An 11274-nucleotide genomic window follows, 5' to 3' on the forward strand; every position below is an offset into this window, starting at 1 on the left:
GTGTTAGAAAGTGTTACAAATAATACACAGTGTAACAAAGTGAAAGTGTTACAATGTGTTACAAAGTGATACAAATAATAGAACGTGTTAAAGTGATGGTGTTACAATGTGTTACAAAGTGATACAAATAATACACAGTGTTACAAAGTGATACAAAGTGGTAAAGTGTTAGAAAGTGTTACAAATAATACGCAGTGTTACAAAGTGATAGTGTTACAAAGTGATACAAATAATACACAGTGTTACAAAGTGATAGTGTTACAATGTGTTCCGAAGTGATATAAATAATACAGTGATACAAAGTGTTACAAAGTGATACTGTCATGATCTGTGGTCTAGATCATGTTTTTTTTGTTATGTTCTGTTGGTTAGTTCCTGTTTTTGTGCACTCTTGTTTGTTTTGGTTTCAATGACTACTCATTAGTTTCACCTGCCTTATGCACGCAGGAGATTATTATTTAAGCCTGTCGTTGTCAGTTAGTCGGTCTGGCGACATTGATAGTTTCATGTTGATGTTCATTTCTTGCTATGCTCATGTCATAGTTCATGCTGCTCTTTTCAAGCCACAGTAAGTGTTGTTTGTTTTATGTTCATAGTTTACGTTAAAGTGTTAGTTTTGTTCCCTGCGCTAACTTCGTGCCTTCGCCTTGTGCGCCTTTTTGTTTTGTACTTCGTTGAGTTATAATCATAATTAAAAATGTTCCTACCTTCAATCGATCTTGTCCGATTGCATCCCGGGAGAACAAATCTTGCAGCAAGCTGCGAAAAACTCCACGTCCTGACAGATACAAAATGATACAAAGTGGTAAAGTCTTTGAAAGTGTTACAAATAACACACACTGTTACAAAGTGATAGTGTTACAATGTGTTACAAAGTGATACAAATTATACACAGTGTTACAAAGTGACAGTGTTACAATGTGTTACAAAGAGATACACATAATACACAGTGTTACAAAGTGAACAAAGTGTTCCAAAGTGGTAAAGTGTTAGAAAGTGTTACAAATATTACACAGTGTTACAAAGTGATGAAAATAATACACAGTCTTACGAAGTGATAGTGTTACAATGTGTTACAAAGTGATAAAAATAATACAGTGTTACAAAGTGATACAAAGCGGTAAAGTGCTACAAAGTGTTACAAAATGTTACAAAGTGATGAAAATAATAGTGTTACAAAGTGATACAAAGCGGTAAAGTGTTACAAAGTGGTACAAAGTGGTGCAACATGTTACAAAGTGTTACAACGGGTTACAACGGGTTACAGAGTGTTACAAAGTGTTACAAATAATAGTGTTACAAAGTGATAGTGTTACAAAGTGATAGTGTTACAATGTGTTACAAAGTGATACAAATAGTGTTACAAAGTGATACTAAGTGGTAAAGTGTTAGAAAGTGTTACAAAGTGTTACAAATAATACACAGTGTTACAAGTGATACTAAGTGGTAAAGTGTTAGAAAGTGTTACAAAGTGTTACAAATAATACACAGTGTTACAAAGTGATAGTGTTACAATGTGTTACAAAGTGATACAAATAATACCCAGTGTTACAAAGTGATAGTGTTACAATGTGTTACAAAGTGATACAAATACACAGTGTTACAAAGCGATACAGATAATACAGTGTTACAAAGTGATACGAAGTGTTAGAAAGTGCTAGAAAGTGTCAGAAAGTGTCAGAAAGTGTTAGAAAGTGTTAGAAAGTGTTAGAAAGTGTTAGAAAGTGTTAGAAAGTGTTAGAAAGTGTCAGAAAGTGTTACCTGCTGATCTGTATTTGGGATCTGAATAAATCCTGAAAATTTGCGCGTGTGCGCCTTTGTAGTCACGAATAATATCAACCAAAAAATGCGCCCTATAATCCGGTGCGCCTTTTGTATGAAAATAGACCTGACTAGACCCGCTCTGCAGAACTGTTTGCATGATGCACAGGAATGGTTGGGGGCCAATTTATTTTTTAAATCAAATAAAACTAGTTTTAATCTAGTTTTATGTAGTTTCTTTCAGCTACGACAGCTACTCTTCCACAGGCTGACTTTGAAAGAGCTATCCTTGCATTTGTGACGTCACCCCTGGACTTCTGTAATCCTGGGTCAGGACTCTGTCCAGCGGCTGCTGCGCTTGCAGAACTCTGCAGCTCGTCTGGTAACTAAAACAAAACGAGGTGAGCAGATTACCCTTGTACTGGCTTCCAGTTACTTTTAGACTTCATTTTAAAATGTTACTTATTGTTTTTAAATGCTTGTACCAAGTAGCCCCGCCCTATTTTACTGAGGTCTTCAGACCAGCTCCTCCTGGCTGTCCCCAAAAACTAGGCTAAGAACCAGAGGAGACAGAGCCTTCTCAGTGGAAGACTGTGGAACAACCTTCCATTATTTATTAGATCCTCCCAGTCTCTGAGCCTATTTAAATCCAAGCTAAAAACATATTTTTACTCCCTGGCGTTCAAATCCAGTTAGGCAGTGTTACAAAGTGATACAAAGTGTAACGAAGCAATACAAAGTGATAAAATGTGTTAGTGTTACAAAGTGATACAGTGTTGCCGGCAAGTGTAACTTCAACTACATGGGTTTCCCACACTTGAAAAGGGAAAGGATTTGACCAGAAACAGGAAGATGAAAACCTTTAAAGGCCTACTGAAAGCCACTACTACCGACCACGCAGTCTGATAGTTTATATATCAATGATGAAATCTTAACATTATAACACATGCCGATACGGCCGGGTTAACTTATAAAGTGACATTTTAAATTTGCAGCTAAACTTCCGGTTCGAAACGCCTCTGAGGATGACGTATGCGCGTGACGTAGCCCGGCGAACACGGGTATGCCTTCCGCATTGAAGCCAATACGAAAAAGCTCTGTTTTCATTTCATAATTCCACAGTATTCTGGACATCTGTGTTCGTGAATCTGTTGCAATCATGTTCATTGCATTATGGAGAAGGAAGCTGAGCAAGCAAAGAAGAAAGTTGTCGGTGCGAAATGGACGTATTTTTCGAATGTAGTCAGCAACAACAGTACACAGCCGGCGCTTCTTTGTTTACATTCCCGGAAGATGCAGTCAAGATGGAAGAACTCGGATAACAGAGACTCTAACCAGGAGGACTTTTGACTTCGATACACAGACGCCTGTAGAGAACTGGGACAACACAGACTCTTACCAGGATTACTTTGATTTGGATGACAAAGACGCAGACGTGCTACTGTGAGTATGCAGCTTTGGCTTCTAAACATTTGATCGCTTGACCGTATGTGCGCAACTTTTTTTTGCGTATGTACGTAACTTTTTTAAAATATATAAGCTTTATGAACCTTGGGTTAGGTGAACGGTCTTTTGGGCTGAGTGATTGTGTGTGTTGATCAGGTGTTTGAATTGTATTGGCGTGTTCTATGGAGCTAGGAGCTAGCATAGGAGCTAGGAGCTAGCATAACAAACACGCAGGTGTTTTTATGCAGGATTAATTTGTGGCATATTGAATATAAGCCTGGTTGTGTTGTGGCTAATAGAGTATATATATGTCTTGTGTTTATTTACTGTTGTAGTCATTCCCAGCTGAATATCAGGTCACCCCCGGCTCTCACAGCATCTTCCCTATCTGAATAGCTTCAACTCCCCACTAGTCCTTCACTTGCACTTTACTCATCCACAAATCTTTCATCCTCGCTCAAATTAATGGGGAAATTGTCGCTTTCTCGGTCCGAATCTCTCTCACTTCATGCGGCCATCATTGTAAACAATAGGGAACTTTGCGTATATGTTCAACTGACTACGTCACGCTACTTCCGGTAGGGGCAAGCCTTTTTTTTATCAGATACCAAAAGTTGCAATCTTTATCGTCGTTGTTCTATACTAAATCCTTTCTATGTGTCATACTTGATCATTTCGCGATATTGCCATATTTTTGCTGAAAGGATTTAGTAGAGAACATCGACGATAAAGTTCGCCACTTTTGGTCGCTGATAAAAAAGCCTTGCCTGTACCGGAAGTAGCGTGACGTCACAGGTTGTGGAGCTCCTCACATCTGCACATTGTTTACAATCATTCCCACCAGCAGCGAGAGCGATTCGGACCGAGAAAGCGACGATTACCCCATTAATTTGAGCGAGGATGAAAGATTCGTGGATGAGGAAAGTGAGAGTGAAGGATTAGAGGGCAGTGGAAGCGATTCAGATAGGGAAGATGCTGTGAGAGGCGGGTGGGACCTGATATTCAGCTGGGAATGACTAAAACAGTAAATAAACACAAGACATATATATACTCTATTAGCCACAACACAACCAGGCTTATATTTAATATGCCACAAATTAATCCCGCATAACAAACACCTCCCCCCTCCCGTCCATATAACCCGCCAATACAACTCAAACACCCGCACAACACACTCAATCCCACAGCCCAAAGTACCGTTCACCTCCGTAAAGTTCATACAGCACATATATTTCCCCAAAGTTACGTACGTGACATGCACATAGCGGCACGCACGTACGGGCAAGCGATCAAATGTTTGGAAGCCAAAACTGCGTACTCACGGTAGCGCGTCTGCTATCCAACTCAAAGTCCTCCCGGTTGTGTTGCTGCAGCCGGCCGCTAATACACCGCTTCCCACCTACAGCTTTCTTCTTTGCTGTCTTCATTGTTCATTAAACAAATTGCAAAAGATTCACCAGCACAGATGTCCAGAATACTGTGGAATTTTGCGTTGAAAACAGTCGACTTAATAGCTGGCCACAATGCTGTCCCAACATGTCCGCTACAATCCGTGACGTCACGCGCAAACGTCATCATACCGAGACGTTTTCAGCAGAATATTTCGCGGGAAATTTAAAATTGCACTTTAGTAATCTAACCCGGCCGTATTGGCATGTGTTGCAATGTTAAGATTTCATCATTGATATATAAACTATCAGACTGCGTGGTCGGTAGTAGTGGCTTTCAGTAGGCCTTTAAGCATATGAAAAACTAAGTAAACTCAAATAAAAATGTACGCAAACTCAACAAAGCACAAATATTTGTCAAAAAATAATATATTGAATATGGCCTATATTAACCATTTCTTATTGAGTCAACCAAGGCAGGTGGGCAAAGGCAAAAACTGTAAAATGTAAGCATTAGATCGGTGTTTTTCAACCTTTTTTGAGCCAAGGCACACCAGCAAAAAACATTAAAAAACGAAACTCAGTTGACAGTAAAAAGTCGTTGTTGGATATGACTTTAAACCATAACCAAGCATGCATCACTATAGCTCTTGTCTCAAAGTAGGTGTACTGTCACCACCTGTCACATCACGCCGTGACTTATTTGGAGTTTTTCGCTGTTTTCCCATGTGTAGTGTTTTACTTCTTGTCTTGCGCTCCTATTTTGGTGGCTTTTTCCTCTTTTTTTGGTATTTCCCTGTAGCAGTTTCATGTCTTCCTTTGAGCGATATTTCCCGCATCTATACTTTGTTTTAGCAATCAAGAATATTTCAGTTGTTTTTTTATCCTTCTTTGCGAGGACATTGTTGATCGTCATGTCATGTTCGGATGTACTTTGTGGACGCCGTCTTTGCGCCACAGTAAGTCTTTGCTGTCGTCCAGCATTCTGTTTTTGTCGACTTTGCAGCCAGTTCAGTTTTAGTTTCGTTCTGCATAGCCTTTTCTTAGGGGCACTCGCCTTTTGTTTATTTTTGGTTTAAGCATTAGTTACCTTTTTACCTGCACACTGCCTCCCGCTGTTTACGACATCTACAAAGCAATTAGCTAGCGGCTGCCACCTACTGATATGGAAGAGTATTACACGGTTACTCTGCCGAGCTCTAGACAGCACCGACACTCAACAACAACACATCATTTGCAGACTATAATTACTGGTTTTCCAAAAATATTTTCAACCCAAATTAGATCACAGTGGTTGAAAAACACTGCATTAGATAAACAGAAGCCCAGATCTGTTTTTAGAACCATCTACGCTAAAATTAACCTGCTTTTTACCTTATGTCTTAACCAAGATCATTTTACATATTTTATTTTACATTATGATCATTCAAATCCCACCTTTAATTCAACTGAAATCAAGTACAGCAGAGAGATTTGACTATTTGCATATTCAACACCTTAAAAACTTATTCAACAGCCCAATGATGTGCAAAGTACCAACTAAACATCGCATTCCATTTCAATAAAGCACAATTTGTGCTTTAGTCAATTTACTTTGGTTAATCAATGAACTGTATGAATGAATGCATTTTTATTCCAAGCAAAAATATTTACTCCAAATAGCTTAAACAAAAAAACCCAATAAGCACACAATTTAACGACGGCAAAGCAGTCAATACAACGTGACCTTTTAACCTCTCAACAGGCAACACATTTAACAAACAATACATACCACGTGTTTGCTCCATAAGCACAGGCATAACAGTTCGTATCGGCCCAGTAAAAAAGATGTGAGCTTACCAGTTGGTAGCCTCTTTGATTTTTTCCCGATCTCCATGCGTTTTAGTCCATTGATAAGTAATTTCACTGTCCTGCTGTCATTAGTTGCTCTGCAAAACCACTGGACAAAGTTCTGAGCAAACAAACTGTTCTGGGGTGCTGGCGTGAGCTGCCAATTAGGTGGATTGTGCTCACCTGTGCACTACACTGTGGAGTGGTGAGGCTGGTGTCACCAGCACGCTCTCACAGGCACACCTCCCCCCCCCACAGTTCACCGCAACACTTACAAAGTAATACAAAGTGATACAATTTATTCAAGTGTCACAAAGTGTTACAGAGTGATACAACGTGTTACAAAGTGTTAAAGCAGGGGTCAGGGCCGGCCCGTGGCATAGGCCGTATAGGCAAATGCTAAGGGCGCCGTCCATCAGGGGGCGCCACGCCAGTGCCACAAATGTTGGAGAAAAAAAAAAGAAAAAAAGTTGGTACTATTATTTCTAAATACAAAAAATAATCCCACGTTAATTAAAATGCAAAGTAAAGCCTATTTAATAGAAATATTATTTGTTACAACATTACGCCCCCCCCGCCCCATCCCCCCGCACGGTGTGCCCCCTCCCTTCCCGTATCATGACTCTTACCACATCAAAAAATCAACACAAGATGTCAAAACGGCCAAAACTGTCAGGTGCCCAGGGAAGAAAAAAGAGAAAAGAAGAGGAGGAGAAACGAGAAAAAGACAGAGGTAGCAGGTAGGTAGCGTTAGCCTACATGAAATTATTTGTCTGTTACAGAATGTGATAGTAACCTGGCTTTTTAGCATTAAGCTAATGTTACATGATTCGGCAATTGCTAATCAATAAATAGCTAGTTCTGTTTTAACGTCGGGTTAATATTGTGGAGGGGGCTAAATTGTTATGGAAAATAATAATGTAACGTTAGGTAATTACAGTACTCCCACCTTACATTCCTCAGGGACATTTGTATTAGATCTTTTAAGCAGGTGTTTTTTGTTTGCCCTGCAGGTAATAGTCACTTTTCCACCCCTTTATATATTAGGTATAGTTGTAAGCCTAGTTGTTAAAGTGCACATCATTAATGTTAATTAAGCAATATCACATGAGAGGGAATGCTGTTTTTTTAATTTGAGCACTGCTGTGATTCGGTTAAAGATAATCATAATATAACATTCTCATATATTATGTTAATTTGCTTTCTTTAAGTAAAAAAAAAAGGTCAAAAACAAAGCTATTCGGTTTCTTGTGAGTATATACACTTCACTGCCGATGTGGGGGGGGGGGGGGGCGCCACCTAAAATCTTGCCTAGGGCGCCAGATTGGTTAGGGCCAGGCCTGGCAGGGGTGTCAAACTCAAATACAGAGTGGACCAAAATTTTAAACTGAACAAAGAACAACTGAACAAACAAATTAACCTTTTAATAGGGACCCAAACAAGTTTTGCATTGAATATTGAACAAGCAAGGCTTATGTAACTTTATAGTGACATGCAAAATCCAGTTTCAAATCATAATAATAGTTATTAAAAAATATCAATAAAAATTGAATGCCTCTTTTCTATTTGCAGCCTTCTGAGGTAAATATCAACATTAACTTTTTCCACAGGCTAATACATGTTAAAATAAAATAACAATGAATAAACCAACCATTCAGGACTTTAAACTGCTCAGTTTGCGACACACTGATCTAATCTGATGTGCCCAAGCCAGATACCTGCCATCTTTTCTTGGATGCTAGTTCATTAAAGTCGGGGCTCAGGCTTTAAGCTGAGGCAACCTTCATTATCCAACGAAGGTGTTCATCAGTCATTATATCTCGTAGTCCAGTGGTCCCCAACCACCGGGCCGCGGCCCGGTACCGGTCCGCGGACCGATTGGTACCGGGCCGCACGAAAAAAATAAAAATAAATAAAAAATAAAAAAAAAGTTTTTTTTTTTTTTTTTAAATTAAATCAACATAAAAAACACAATATATACATTATATATGAATATAGATCAATACAGTCTGCAGGGATACAGTCCGTAAGCACACATGATTGTATTTCTTAATGGAAAAAAAATAAATAAAAAAATAAAAATAAAATTTAAATTTCACCCTCCACCCCCCCGCCCCCGGTCCGTGGGACACATTTTCAAGCGTTGACCGGTCCGCAGCTACAAAAAGGTTGGGGACCACTGTCGTAGTCCACCCGGACCACAGTTTTGGGGGCGTGCCTTAAAGGCACTGCCTTTAACGTCCTCTACGAACTGTCGTCACGTCCGCTTTTCATCCATTCGAACAACGTGCCGGCCCGGTCACAAGATATGTGCGGCTTCTGTACGCACACACACGTGAATGCGACGCATACTTGATCAACAGCCATACAGGTTACACTGAGAGTGGCGGTATAAACAACTTTAACATTGTTAGAAATATACGCCACACTGTGAACCCACACCAAACTAGAATGACAAACACATTTCGGGAGAACATCCGCACCGTAACACAACATAAACACAACAGAACAAATACTCAGAACCCTTTGCAGCACTAACTCTTCCGGGACGCTACAATATACACCCCCGCCACCACCAAAACCTACCCCCCCCCCCCACCTTGTAGCGTCCCGGAAGAGTTAGTGCTGCAAAGGGTTCTGGGTATTTGTTCTGTTGTGTTTATGTTGTGTTACGGTGCGGATGTTCTCCCGAAATGTGTTTGTCATTCTTGTTTGGTGTGGGTTCGGGAGGGGCACTGAAATCTGGGACTCTCCCGGGAGGGTTGGCAAGTATGAGAATTAGCGGTGAATGCGGTGTTACCGCGGCACCGCCGCTGAATATAATCGGCGGGCCAGCTCTAGTGTTAATTTGATCTCGCCTCAAGGGCCAAGTGAAATTACACGGTGGGCCAAATTTGGCCCAGGGGCCAGAGTTTGACACCCATGGGTTAAAGTGTTACACAGTGATACACAGTGATACAAAGTAATAAAATGTGTTGAAGTGATACAAAGTGTTACAGAGTGATACAAAGTGTTACAGAGTGTTACAGAGTGTTACAAAGTGTTACATAGTGATACAAAGTGTTATAAAGTGATACAAAGTGTTACAAAGTGTTACAGAGTGATACAAAGTGTTACAGAGTGATACAAAGTGATACAAAGTGTTACATAGTGATACAAAGTGATGCAAAGTGTTAACGTGTTACAAAGTGATTAAATGTGTTAAAGTGATACAAAGTGTTACAAAGTGATACAAAGTGTTTTAAAGTGCTACAAAGTGTTACAAAATGATACAAGTGTTACAAAGTGTTACAAAGTGATACCACCTGTTAAAGTGATACATTGTGTTACAAAGTGCTACAAAGTGTTACAGAGTGATACAAAGTGTTACAGAGTGATACAAAGTGATACAAAGTGTTATAAAGTGATACAAAGTGTTACATAGTGATACAAAGTGATGCAAAGTGTTAACGTGTTACAAAGTGATTAAATGTGTTAAAGTGATACAAAGTGTTACAAAGTGATACAAAGTGATACAAAGTGTTTTAAAGTGCTACAAAGTGTTACAAAATGATACAAGTGTTACAAAGTGTTACAAAGTGATACCACCTGTTAAAGTGATACATTGTGTTACAAAGTGCTACAAAGTGTTACAAAGGGATTCAATATAATACAAAATGATACAAAGTGTTACAAAATGATAAAGTGTCACAAAGTTATACAACTTGTTAAAGTGACACATTGTGTTAAAGTGTTAATGTGTTTCAAAGTGTTACAAAGTGTTACAGAGTGATACAACGTGTTACGAAGTGGTAAAATGTTACAAAGTGTTACAGAGTGATACAAAGTGATGCAGAGTGTTACAAAGTGTTAATGTGTTACAAAGTAATACAAAGTGATACAATGTGTTAAAGTGTTACAAAGTGTTACAAAGTGTTACAGAGTGATACAAAGTGATGCAGAGTGTTACAAAGTGTTAATGTGTTACAAAGTAATACAAAGTGATACAATGTGTTAAAAGTGTTACAAAGTGTTACAAAGTGTTACAGAGTGATACAAAGTGATGCAAAGTGTTACAATGTGTTACAATGTGTTACAAAGTGTTAACATGTTACAAAGTAATACAAAGTGATTAAATGTGTTAAAGTGATACAAAGTGGTACAAAGTGTTATAAAGTGTTACAAAATGATACAACGTGTTACGAAGTGTTACAAAGTTATATCACCTGTTAAAGTGATACATTGTGTTACAAAGTGCTACAAAGTTTTACAGAGTGATACAAAGTGTTACAGAGTGATACAAAGTGTTATAAAGTGATACAAAGTGTTACATAGTGATACAAAGTGATGCAAAGTGTTAACGTGTTACAAAGTGATTAAATGTGTTAAAGTGATACAAAGTGTTACAAAGTGATACAAAGTGATACAATGTGAAACAAAGTGTTTTAAAGTGCTACAAAGTGTTACAAAATGATACAAGTGTTACAAAGTGTTACAAAGTGATACCACCTGTTAAAGTGATACACTGTGTTACAAAGTGCTACAAAGTGTTACAAAGGGATTCAATATAATACAAAATGATACAAAGTGTTACAAAATGATAAAGTGTCACAAAGTTATACAACTTGTTATAGTGACACATTGTGTTAAAGTGTTAATGTGTTTCAAAGTGTTACAAAGTGTTACAGAGTGATACAACGTGTTAAGAAGTGGTAAACTGTTACAAAGTGTTACAGAGTGATACAAAGTGATGCAGAGTGTTACAAAGTGTTAATGTGTTACAAAGTAATACAAAGTGATACAATGTGTTAAAGTGTTACAAAGTGTTACAAAGTGTTACAAAGTGTTACAGAGTGATACAAAGTGATGC

At 38.6% G+C, this 11274-nt stretch overlaps 1 long non-coding RNA gene across 1 annotated transcript in view; it reads right to left on the bottom strand.

Moving 5' to 3' along the window:
- LOC133643512 (uncharacterized) overlaps window positions 1-6560 on the bottom strand; it is a 21130-nt gene extending 14570 nt beyond the window's left edge. The window contains exons 1-2 of the long non-coding RNA XR_009824705.1: window positions 6435-6560; window positions 708-778 (exon numbers count right to left, since the gene is read on the bottom strand). This is a non-coding gene — a long non-coding RNA (uncharacterized LOC133643512). The remainder of the gene's footprint in view (window positions 1-707; window positions 779-6434) is intronic.
- Between the last annotated feature and the right edge of the window lie 4714 nt (window positions 6561-11274).

Source organism: Entelurus aequoreus, linkage group LG26 (genome assembly GCF_033978785.1).
Source record: "Entelurus aequoreus isolate RoL-2023_Sb linkage group LG26, RoL_Eaeq_v1.1, whole genome shotgun sequence".
Classification (NCBI taxonomy): Eukaryota; Metazoa; Chordata; class Actinopteri; order Syngnathiformes; family Syngnathidae; genus Entelurus; species Entelurus aequoreus.